Source organism: Bos indicus x Bos taurus, chromosome 7, assembly GCF_003369695.1.
Source record: "Bos indicus x Bos taurus breed Angus x Brahman F1 hybrid chromosome 7, Bos_hybrid_MaternalHap_v2.0, whole genome shotgun sequence".
Taxonomy (NCBI): domain Eukaryota; kingdom Metazoa; phylum Chordata; class Mammalia; order Artiodactyla; family Bovidae; genus Bos; species Bos indicus x Bos taurus.
The window spans coordinates 70,059,698-70,072,534 of record NC_040082.1 but is presented as its reverse complement, the minus strand read 5'-3'; the positions used below and the strand labels follow the sequence as shown (position 1 = coordinate 70,072,534).

Sequence of the window (12,837 nt, the reverse complement as noted above, 5' to 3'; positions counted from 1 at the left end):
ATGCCTCTGCTTTATAATATGCTGTTTAGGTTTGTCATAGCTTTTCTTCCAAGGAGCAAGTGTCTTTTAATTTCATGGCTGCAGTCACCATCTGTAGTGATTTGGGAGCCCAAGAAAATAAAGTCTGACACTGTTTCCATTGTTTCTCCATCTATTTGCCATGAAGTGATGGGACCATATGCCATGATCTTTGTTTCTGAATGTTGAGTTTTAAGCCAGCTTTTTCACTCTCCTCTTTCACTTTCATCAAGAGGCTTTTTAGTTCCTCTTCACTTTCTGCCATAAGGGTGGTGTCATCTGCATATCTGAGGTTATGGATATTTCTCCTGGCAATCTTGATTCCAGCTTTTGCTTCATCCAGCCCAGCATTTCTCATGATGTACTCTTTATAGAAGTTAAATAAATCAGAGTGACAATATACAGCCTTGACTTATACCTTTCCCAGTTTGGAACCAGTCCATTGTTTCATGTCTGGTTCTAACTGTTGCTTCTTGACCTGCATACAGATTTCTCAGGAGGCAGTAACGTGGTCTGGTATTCATCTTTTGAAGAATTTTCCACAGTTTGTTGTGATGCACACAGTCAAAGGCTTTGGCATAGTCAATAAAGCCTAAGTATATGTTTTTCTGGAACTGTCTTGTTTTTTCTATTATCTGATGGATGTTGGCAATTTGATCTCTGGTTCCTCTGCCCTTTCCAAATCCAGCTTAAATTGGTGGGACTATAAATTGTTGCATCCACTATGGAAAGCAGTCTGGATTTTTCATTCAAAACTAAAAGTAGAGCTATCATGTGATCCTGAGTATATATCTGGTAAAAATGAAAATTCTAATTTGAAAAGACACAAGCACTTCAATATTTATAGCAGCACTATTTACAAATGCCAAGACATGAAAATAGCCAAAGTGCCCAATCAATCAACAGATGATTGGCTTAAGAAGTTGTGTTATCCATATGCAATAAAATATTGCTGAGCTGTAAAAAAATAATAAAATATTGCCAATTGCAGAAACATGGATGGACCTAGAGAATATTATACTTAGTGAAGTATATCAGGCAGAGAAAGAAAAATACTATATGATATCACTTATGTGTGGAATCTAAAAAATAATACAAATGAATCTATATACAGAGCAGAAACAGACTCATGAAGGTAGAAAACAAGCTTAGATTTTGTAATGTATTTCAATCACAAAGTTTTATTATGATTCATATGGCCTGATATCAAGGACTATTTTCATAGACATAGAAAACTAAATAAAATCTTTTCTGCATCTAGAAAATCTTGTCTTGGGCCTTATTACTGGGACTCACAATTCTAACCTGACTTTATCCTCTTTTGTCATGTGAAATGTGGGATTGCCTCACATGACACAATGTTAGAGAGAGCCTTGCCCGAATGCTTTTTACAGCCCATGTTCTCAGTAGCAGCTGGTCCGCTTTCCTGCTTGTAGTCTATGTTCTAAGCAATAGAGAGTCTATAGTCTATGTCCTAAGCAATAGAGGCATCACCCACTCTAATCTTAGTTAGCAATCTGGGTTTGCATGTGTTTCCACATGCAGTCATGGATCTCCTCTTGGGAGTTCAATGCAACATCTCTCTAATATTTATATAATCAACTGTGAAATGTTGCTAACTTTTATTGGTTACTTCAGCCTCATTCGTAATTCAATGTGTTTCATTTTTTGATGAAACTTGCAATTGCTTTACATAAGTTTCTTCAAAAATACTCCAATTTTTTAACTCTGTGCATCAAAGTTGACTTATTTACACATTTTTTATGGATAAATGACAGTGCTTTATAAGAGCTTAAAAGTATCCCATACGGGGGAAAAAAAAAAAACAAAACAGGTGTGAATATGGACTGATTCCAGAGTCTGGGAAATATTTGGCATAGGCAGAGGGTACCTCCTCTAAATAGCTGATGGGTAGGTGTAGCCTTCTGATACTCTTATTTCTACTTTTTATCTTGAGTTACAAATGCACTCAATGAATGAAGAATCCAAAGCTTGTCCAAGAAAAGCTTCTATCCAAGATAGGCAGAGAGAATAGAGACAACATATTGCGTTTTCTAGGGTATTTAGGGCTTCCTTGGTGGCTCAGATGGTAAAGAATCTTCTTGCAATGTGAGAGACCCAGGTTCAATCCCTGGGTCAGGAAGATCCCCTGGAGAAGGGACTATCTAGCCACTCCAGTATTCTTGCCTGGAGAGTTTCATGGACAGAGGCTACAGCCTACGGGGTCGCAAAGAGTCAGGTATTTAACAGAAAAAAAATTATCTTTTTATTGTCCTTGATAAAATCAATTCTTTTTTTACATCAGTCACATATGTCTTTCACAGGAACTTTGTACTTCTAACAATGGAAATTAACAAGACTTGAATTACCAATAATGCCAAATAAAGCTGAGGCTTAAGGACACTTAAAAATGTCTAAATATTTGATGTTTAAGAAGAGAAGATTGGAAATTTGTCTGTGCTTATGAGCTGATTTGATTAATAGCAATTGGATTGATCTGTTTTGAAAACAAGCTATTAGAAACTGAGAAAAAGCTCCTTATGAACTATTTATTATTGAATTAATATTGTTAATTGAATTCAATAATGTGGTTTGTGTATGGGGTTACAGCAAAGTTCCTCATGCTTGAAAATGCCACTGAGATGCTCTTGAAGTCTTTGTTTTTGACCCTCTAGATAACTGTTTTCCACTTTGATATGTATGTGGTCCATTTAAAGACTGGATGCTTCCTCAGGACCTTCTGAAAAGCCCCCAAAACATCTTTGTTTCTCAAGCTATAGATGAATGGATTGAGCATGGGTGTGAGCACAGTGCAAAATACAGACACAGCCTGCTCCTGATCAGGGGTATGAGAAGAACCAGGTGTCATGTACATATAAACACATGGTCCTAGATAAAAGCTTACCACTGTAAGATAGGAGAAGCAGATGGCCAAGGCTTTGCTCCTGCCTTGGGGGGATTTCATATGAAGGACAGTGTGGAAGATGAGCATGTAGGAAGCCATAATAAATCCAAAAGGGATGATGATGAAACAAATGCCCATCACGAAGACCACCACTTCATAGATGGAAGTGTCTTTGCATGAGATCTTCATGATTGCTGGCATCTCACAGAAGAAATGGTGGATTTCTCTGGAGCCACAGATAGGCAGGCTCATAGTATAGAATGTGTGGGCTGTGGAAGCTAAAATTCCCCCAGTCCAAGACACTATGACCATTTTCAGACAGACCCCATGGTTTATAATGACTGCGTATCTCAAGGGGTTACAGACAGCCACATATCGGTCATAGGCCATGAGAGTCAAGAGGATACATTCAGCACCCCCAAGAGTAAAAAAGAAAAATACCTGGGTTCCACAGGCTGCCCGAGTGATGTCTTTCCTTCCAGAGAAAAAGTTTACCATCATCTTTGGAACAGTGCTGCTGATGAGGGCCAGGTCTATGAGAGAAAGCTGACTAAGCAGAAAGTACATTGGAGTGTGGAGACTCAAGTCCATCCATATCAGGAGGAACAGGAAGAAGTTTCCTGTTACTGCAGCAAGATAAATTAAGATGATAATGTAGATAAGAATACTGACATAGTTCATATTGGGGAAGAGTCCTGAGAGAATAAAATCTGCTGTTAATGTCTCATTTTCTTCTTCCATGGTTGACTGATCTGGTTGAGCTATAAGAAGAAGGAAAGGGAAACAGAAGTAAAATAAAATAAAAGCTTTTGAAAATATTTTTATTGGTCAGGTATTGCTGTAATAATATGAGGTAAAAAGTAACTCCACAAATTTCAGTGGCTTATGATAGTAAACATGTGTTTTCTTGCTCCCATGTTTGTAAGTCAGGTGGAGGCATTTTGCTTTAGGATGCCCGTCAAGTACAGATATACTCCACCATAAGTCTCTCACTCTGGGGCTTGCTCTTCTCAAAGAAGATGGCAGGAGCCAAAAAGGGACAAGCAAATTACCTGATTTCCCCTAAGTGAGTGAAGTGAAGTTGCTCAGTCGTGTCTGACTCTTTGTTACCCCATGGACTGTAGCCTACCAGGCTCCTCCATCCATGGGATTTTTCAGGCAAGAGTACTGGAGTGGGTTGCCATTTCCTTCTCCAGGGGATCTTCCTGACCCAGGGATCAAACCTGGGTCTTGGATGGAACCTGGGTCTCCCGTGTTGCAGGCAGATGCTTTACCCTCTAAGTCACCAGGGATTTCCCCTAAGGGCAGAACTTAAAGCTGACTCTATTACTTTCTACCATGTTCCACTGACTAAAGTAAGTCACAAGCAGAAACCCAACATCAATATGATGGGGAAGTAAGCTCCACCGACAGCAAACTCTAAAATGATGAGGCATGAAGAGAGAATTAGAAACAATTAATATGATCTATTACATTTCTCAGAATTCCTGCCTCTATCATTCTCAATTTTATGATCTTAATGCTGGGTATTCAGATATTTCATAATTTCTTAGTATCCTATTTAATACGCTCTACTAAGACTCAGTAATAAAGATCTATGGGTTTCCTATGATCACAAACTATTTTCACTATAAAGAATGCCTTGAGGTCATATGTAGCAATTTCTTACATTCATGACTAGACATGCAATAGGTAAATACATAAATTTTTTCTTAGCTCTCCTCTACCTGTGGATCTAGTTACATATATTTATGGAAGAAACCATAGATAAATATGAAATAGAGTATGTCAAAATGAAACTGTTGTCTTGTACTTGAATCTAGGGGGTCATTTTCTAAAACAATATACATTAGCCAAGAAATCAACCAATATAGTCAAAGCTGTGTTCTCCTTTATATTTTTTCATAGAAACTTATATAAACCACATCAAGATAAATTCAGAAATAATAATGAAATTAGATTTCATAAACTCTAAATGAGAAATAAGATTGTGCCTACATTCAAGAGGGAGGATGTTCCTCTCTACAAGTTTATGGAAATAGAAATGGAGAACTTTCTACTCTAAGTAGCTTGAAACAGATTAGAAGCAACTAAGCATGAACTTTAACTTTTATGTCTGTATCACTAGTTACTCAGGTTGTATGTAGGCAGTAAGAAAACTTCAATCTACAAGGGACAAATTTCAAAGGGAAAGCTCTGATTGGGATATGAAAAGCTCTAAGATTTCCCATTTTCCCAACCAATACCACCAAGTACCTCCTGGTGGCAACTGTGATTATGTGTAAATTTCATTTTCATTTTACCACTGAAAATGAAGGTAACACTGACAATTTACTCTTAATGTTGTTTCATTGATGTTTACTAGATTTACTTACTCCTGGGACCCAATAATTGCATTTTCCCATCAGCTGACTACTAAATTTCTAGACAGAAGTTATGGAAAACTCTTATGAACAGTGAGACAAGGAGGTGAAAGTTGAAGAAAGAACCAGATGCAAGAGGTGATTTAGTTTAATAAAAATGTTCCTAATGTTTGTTCCATATCCTTAAGTTGCGCCCAGTTAATTGAACAAAATATTCCCCTCTGGTTGTTCAAGATGCTACAAAGGACTCTATTAAGTGGAAATACTCCCTTGAAGAGAGGCAAAACAGTAGGTAGAATTATTGGAAGCCAGGCCAGTCTCTTCATTTTACCTGCACTTGTGTACCTACACACACTGGGTTTTCCTCAACACAACATGCTTCCCCCAAAGAAGTGATGCTCCTGGTTACTTCCCCAAGAAGGCTTGTTGTGGGAGACTGGAGCATTTTGTTTTCCATGTGCAAGCAATATTTCTGAGATCATATAGACAATTACACATACATTTGATAAAAGTAAGTACTCCAGAGGATCCTTGAGAAAAGTAGGAAACCACAGAGGAAGGGAGTCCCTAGATACCCATTAAACAATTTGTTTTTTTCTATTGCCTTGCATTTTGCTTAAAACAAGACTCTATGTGGGAGGGTGGGCAGGGTAAATCACTTTGTTTATCTGGTATTTTATTATCCTGGGTTGCTTAAATACGTCCCTCATTTTGGCTTCTTATGGAGCCTCATTTATTTGGGTGAATTTCTGACTCATCAACAAGTATGTTCTGTTAAATCTTTATTGAATTGACCTGAACATAGTAAAATTTACCTTTTCCAGTAGCAGCCACATACAGAAGGGATATTTCTCTCACACAGATTCAAAAGGCATTGTCCCTCAGGACAAACATAGCTATTCATCATCATGAAAACTGGCCATCTTGGTTTTCAAATAATTTCTTTCCTAATGGCTTTCCACAAGTGAAATTTAAGTATATTAAAAGAAATAAAGTTTTTTTTTTTTTTTTTAAATATTCACTTGCAAGACCAGGGAATTCCCTGGTGACCCAGTGGCTAAGACTCCATACTCCCTATGCAGGGGGCTCAGGTTCAATCCTTTTTCAGGAACTAGATCCCACACGTCACAACCAAGAGTTCACATGCTGCAACTAAAGATACTGCATGCTGCAACTAAGACCCAATCCAATCAAATAAATAAATAAATAAAAATTTTGAAAATACTCAGTTATATAGAATAACAATGACAAAAATCTCAAAATTTGTATGCAGACACAAAAGACCTGAGTGGCCAAAGCAATCTTGACAGAGAAAAACAGAGCTGGAGGGATCAGGCTCACTGATTTCCAACAATACTACAAAGCTACAGTCATCAAAACAGCATGGTGCTGGCACAAAAACAGAAATATAGATCAATGGAACATAACAAAAAACCCATAAATAAACCCATGAACCTATGGTCAGTTAATCTATGACAAAGACTACACAAGACAAGACTACACAATATTGGAAACATCGTCCCTTCAACAAATGGTGCTGGGAAAACTGGACAGTTTTACATGCAAAAAAATGAAATCAGATCATTTTTTAACACCATACACAAAAATAAGCTCATTATAGATTAAAGGCCTAAATATAAGGCCAAACACTATAAAACTTCCAGAAGAAAACACCAGCATAACACTCTCTGACAAATCACAGCAGTATCTTTTTCAATCTGTCTTCCAGAATAATGGAAATAAAAACAAAAATAAATAAATGGGACCTACTTAAACTCAAAAGTTTTTGCACAGCAAAGGAAACAATAAACAAAATGAAAAGACAACCTACAGATTGGGAGAAAATATGTGCAAATGATGTGACTAACAAGGAATTACTCTCTAAAATTTACAAACTGTTCATGATGCTTAACAGCATACAAACAAACAACCCAATCAAAAAATGGACAGGGGGCAGAATCAAGATGACAATGAGGGAAGACACAGACTCTGTGTCTCCTCAGGCCTAGGATACTTAGCAAGTGCTGGTGGGGGGCCTCTGGCAGACAGGCTGCAGGAGAAGCCCAGGGGGCAACCTGGTACTGGGTAGGGGGAAATGGGGGAGGCTGAAGTTGGGGGACCAGCGGCTGAGGGGCTGCTGGGGGAAGGGGAGAGATTTGGGCTCAAAAAACTGTTTGGGTGCAGGAGTGGTTTTGGTTCCTTGGGTGCCGGTAGAAACACTTTGGCACAGCCAAAAGGGAGGAATCTCCTGGGATTGGAGGATCCACTGAGGGAAGCCTCTGGGGCTCTCCATCACTCAGCCAGGTTGACTGAGGGGCTGCTGGGGGAGGGGGAGTCATCTGGGTGTCTTTGGGTGCTAGGAGCAACATGATTGCTTGGCCAAGAGAGACCCCTGATGGGATCAGAGGATCCATCAAGGAATCCCTTGTGGTTCCCATTTCACTTGGTCCCAGGGAGCCTTCTGGGGACCCCTGGGCCTCTGAAGCCCCATCTACCTCCAGTTGAGCCCTCACCCCTTTGGGGCACTCTCTACTCTTCAGGGGCTCCTCTACCTGTGTGGGTCCTATGGACATGAGAAGGAGGGAGGAGGTTCCTGTGGAGAGAGGAAAAGGTGGGCCAGTTAGGGGAGGACCTTGCGGGATTCCAGGAACAGATAACTGACTGGTCTTCTCCCACCCGCTCAGCCCTGGGGAGCCTCCTAAGGTCCCCAGGCCACCTTCTCCACCCTTTGGAGCCAACTCCGTCCTCCAGGGCCCCCCTCTACCCTCCAGGCTGCCCTCTGCCTTCTAGTTTCCAACTCCCTCTGGGACCCCTTTTTCCTGGGGCCCCCATCCTCTTTCTAGGGACACCCATCTGGCCTCTGGACTGGGCCAGTTTCTCTTCTACCCTCCAGGGCCCTCTTCTTCCTTTGAGGCCCTCTTCCTCCCTCCAGGCTGATCCCTCTGCTATCCAGGAGTCTCCCTCCATCCTCCAGGGTCACCCTCTATTCTCTGGTTCCCTCCTCCCTCCAGGGTCCCTCTCCTCTGTGGACCCCTTCACTGCTGCAAACTCCACTGCTGGAAACCTCAGGCCAAACAACTAGTGAGACAGGAGCAGAGACACACCCATCAAAAAAAAAAAAAAAGAAAGAAAGAAAGAAAGAAAGAAATGACAAAAAATAGATTACAGATGAAGAATCAAGGTGAAAAACTACAAGACCAAATAAATGAAGAGGGAATAGGCAACCTATCTGAAAAAGAAATTAGAGTAATGATAGTAAAGATGTTTAAAAATATTGAAAATAGAATAGAAAAAATTCAGGAAATATTTAACATATTTAACAAAAACATAAAAGAAATAAAAAGCAAACAGTGATGAACAACACAATCACTGAAATTAAAAATACTCTAGAAGGAATTGATAGCAGAATAACTGAAGCAGAAGAATGATTCCAGTGAACTGGAAGATAGAATGATGGAAATAACTGCTAAGGAGCAGAATAAAGAAAAAAGAATGAAAAGAGACAGTCTAAGAGACTGCTGGGACAATATTAATATTGAATATTAAATTAAATATTAAATCCCTAAGAAAAGGAAAAGTTATGAGAAAATATTTTAGGATATTATAGTCAAAAACTTCCCTAACATGGGAAAGGAAATAACCACCCAAGTCCAGGAAGTCCAGAAAGTCCTGTACAGAATAAATTTAAAGAGAAATGCACCAAGACACATATTAATCAAACTAATCAAAATTAAACACAAAGAAAAACTATTAAAAGCAGCAAAGGAAAAGCAAAAAATAACATACAAAGAATCCCTATGAGGGTAACAGCTGATTTTCCAGCAGAAATTCTGTAGATAAAAAGGGAGTGACAGGATATATTTAAAGTATGAAAGGGGGGGAAATATGTATATATTATATATATAGTCATATATATATTATATATATATATATAGTCATATATATTATATATATATATATATAGTCAAGATTACTCTATAGATGTTCAGATAAATTTGAATGGAAGAGTGAGTCTTAATTTTAAAGACCTCGAAGCAGTCAGAGCTCTGACTTGTACTCTGCTAAGGGAAGATTTTGGATTTTCTACTGATATTCCTCCAGAGAGACTGATTTCTACAGTTCCCTTGAGACTCAATTATATTCACTGGGTAGAAGATCTGATCGGTCATCAGAACTGTGACAAAAGTACCCTCCGAAGAGGAATTGACATAGGTACTGGGGCATCCTGCATCTGTCCTTTACTTGGAACAACCTTAAACGGCTGGTATTTCCTTGCAACAGAAGTAGATGATATGTGCTTCAACTACGCAAAGAAGAACGTGGAGCAGAATAACTTACCTGATCTTATAAAAGTGGTTAAAGTACCACAGAAGACACTCCTGATGGATGCTTTTAAAGAAGAATCTGAGATAATTTATGACTTTTGCATGTGCAACCCTCCCTTTTTTTTCCAATCAGTTGGACGCCAAGGGAGTAAATTCTTGAAATCCTCGAAGATCCCCACCCAGTTCCATAAATACAGGAGGAATCACAGAGATCATGCCAGAAGGAGGTGAATTAGAGTTTGTTAAAAGGACCATCCATGACAGTTTACAGCTTAAAAAAAGATTAAGATGGTATAGCTGTGTGCTGGGAAAGAAATGCAGCCTGCCTCCTCTGAAGGAAGAACTTCGCATACAAGGGGTTCCTAAAGTCACCTATACTGAATTCTGCTAGGGTCGGACAATGAGATGGGCTTTGGCTTGGAGTTTTTATGATGACGTAACAGTACCATCACAACCCAGTAAGTGAAGAAAACTAGAAAAGCCAAGGAAGCCCATTACGTTTGTAGTCCTGGGGTCTGTGATGAAAGAATTAGCCCTCAAAGCGTCATCTCTGGTCCCTGAGATAGTGGAAGGCATCGTGGTTGTGACAACATGGATTGAAAAAATCCTCACTGATCTAAAGGTCCAGCATAAATGAGTTCCTTGTGGAAAGGAGGAAATCAGCCTTTTCCTAATGGCCATAGAAAACTCCTGGATTCACTTAAGGAGGAAGAAAAGAGACTGAGTGAGACAACTGAGAGAAGTGCCCCTAGCTCCCAAGGATGTGATTGAAGCCTTGGAAGAGAAAAAGTCTCCCCCTCAGAGTCTGGCAGTAGCCAGGATGTTGCCCAGGGCCCCCAGGAGAGTGACCTGGGGGGCCCTGCTCCACCGGAAGGTGAGTCTGCCACTGTGAGGGGCCACGGCCCCAGCCAGGACTCGCTTTCCCAGGAGGAAAACCGAGAACCCACGGAGGATGAAAGGAGTGAGGAAAAGGGGAGCATGGAGGTTCTGGAAGGTTGTAAAGGCTCTAGTAATGGAGCCCAGGACCATGAGGCTCCTGAGCCCTTCAGCAGCCCAGTATCTGAAAAAGGGAACCATCTCCAAGGAGTGGCTGGACGTTACTTATTCAAGTGTCTGATAAACGTTAAGAAGGAGGTAGATGACACCTTAGTTGAAATGCCCTGGGTTGAAGGCCAGAACAGGGATTTGATGAACCAGCTTTGTACTTATATACATAACCAAATTTTCAGACTTGTTGCTAGTTAACTCCAAAATTCTCACACATTTGGGGAAGTTCTATAAAGCAGCTTGCTTTGAAGAGTGGCCTGGTGGGGGTGGAGTTGGGGGAGGAGGGGTGGCAAGCTGAATTCCATCATTAGCCCACTAGTAACATTATGTGGAATTGTCTTAAAAAACCAACAAATGAGTGCATTTTTAAACACCTGCCTCCTTTAAAAAAAAAAAAATTACAAGGCATTGTAGTATGGTAGTTCAGAGAAAGAATTGTGGTGATCAGCATCAACAAAATGCCATCAGCAAACTCATAAGGGATTTAAACCTGACTTAAGCTGATCACCTTTGGAGAAGGAAATGGCAACCCACTCCAGTATTCTTGCCTGGAGAATCCCAGAGACAGAGGAACCTTGCGGGCTACATAGTCCATGGGGTCGCAAGAGTCAGACACAACTGATTGACTTTGACTTGACTACTCTATAGCCAAGATTACTTCCAACCATAGAACTCTAAAAGGTCAGTTTTCATAATAATCCCCAAAAAAGACAATGGCAAAGAATGTTCAAATTACTATACAATTGCACTCATTTCACATGGGAGCAAGGTAATGCCCCAGAGCCTTTAAGTTAGGCCTCAATGGTACATGAACTGAGAAGTCCAGATGTACAAGCTAGATTTAAAGTGGCAGAGGAATCAGAGATGACAATACTCATCGAAACATAGAGAAAGCAAAGGAATTTCAGAAAAACATCTACTTTCTGCTACACTGACTATAATACTAAGGCCTCTGATTGTGTGATCGCAACAAACTTGAAAGTTCTTAGAGATGGAAACATCAGAACACCTTACCTGTCTCCTGAGAAACCCGTATGCAAGGCAAAAAACAAGTTAGAACCAGACATGGAACAATGGGTTGGTTCAAAATTGAGAAAGGAGTACATCAAGGCTCTATATTGTCATCCTGTTTATTTAACATCATGCAGAATGCAGGTTGAATGAACCACAAGCTGGAATGGAGATTGCCAGAAGAAATATTAACAACCTTGGATATGCAGATGATACCACTCTAATGACTGAAAGCAAAGAGGAAGTAAAGACCCTCTTGATGAGGGTGAAAGAAAAGAGTGAAAAGGCTGGCTTAAAACTCAACCTTCAAAAAACTAAGATCATGGCATTCAGTCCTATAGCTTCATGGCAAATAGACACATGGCAAAAAAGACTCTAATGCTGGGAAAGATAGAGGGCAGGAGGAAAAGGGGGTGACAGAGGATAAGATCGTTGGATAGCATCACCAACTCAATAAGCATGAGTTTGAATAACTCCAGGAGATAGTTAAGTACAGGGAAGCCTGGCATACTGCAGTCCATGGGGTTTCAGGGAGTCGATTGTGACTTGTTGACTGAACAGCGAGATTACTCTTCCAGTAAGGATCTCATTAAGATTTGATGGTGAAATCAAAAGCTTTATAGACAAATAAAAGCTAAGAGAATTCAGCTCCACCAAATCAGCTTTACAACAGATACTAAAGGAACTTTTCTAGCAAGAAGCATAAGAGAAAAAAAAGTTCAACAAAAACACACCCTAAACAACTAAGAAAATAGCAATCAGATCAGATCAGATCAGTTGCTCAGTCGTGTCCAACTCTTTGCGACCCCATGAATCACAGCACGCCAGGCCTCCCTGTCCATCATCAACTCCTGGAGTTCACCCAGACTCACGTCCATCGAGTCAGTGATGCCATCCAGCCATCTCATCCTCTGTCGTCCCCTTCTCTTTCTGCCTCCAATCCCTCCCAGCATCAGAGTCTTTTCCAATGAGTCAACTCTTTGCATGAGGTGGCCAAAGTACTGGAGTTTCAGCTTTAGCATCATTCCTTCCAAAGAAATCCCAGGGCTGATCTCCTTCAGAATGGACTGGTTGGATCTCCTTGCAGTCCAAGGGACTCTCAAGAGTCTTCTCCAACACCACAGTTCAAAAGCATCAATTCTTCGGCACTCAGCCTTCTTCACAGTCC

The 12,837-nt window shown here is 40.2% G+C and overlaps 1 pseudogene; it reads left to right on the top strand.

Moving 5' to 3' along the window:
• The first annotated feature begins 7,381 nt into the window (after positions 1-7,381).
• LOC113896310 lies at positions 7,382-10,856 on the top strand (annotated as a pseudogene).
• The last annotated feature ends 1,981 nt before the right edge of the window (positions 10,857-12,837 follow it).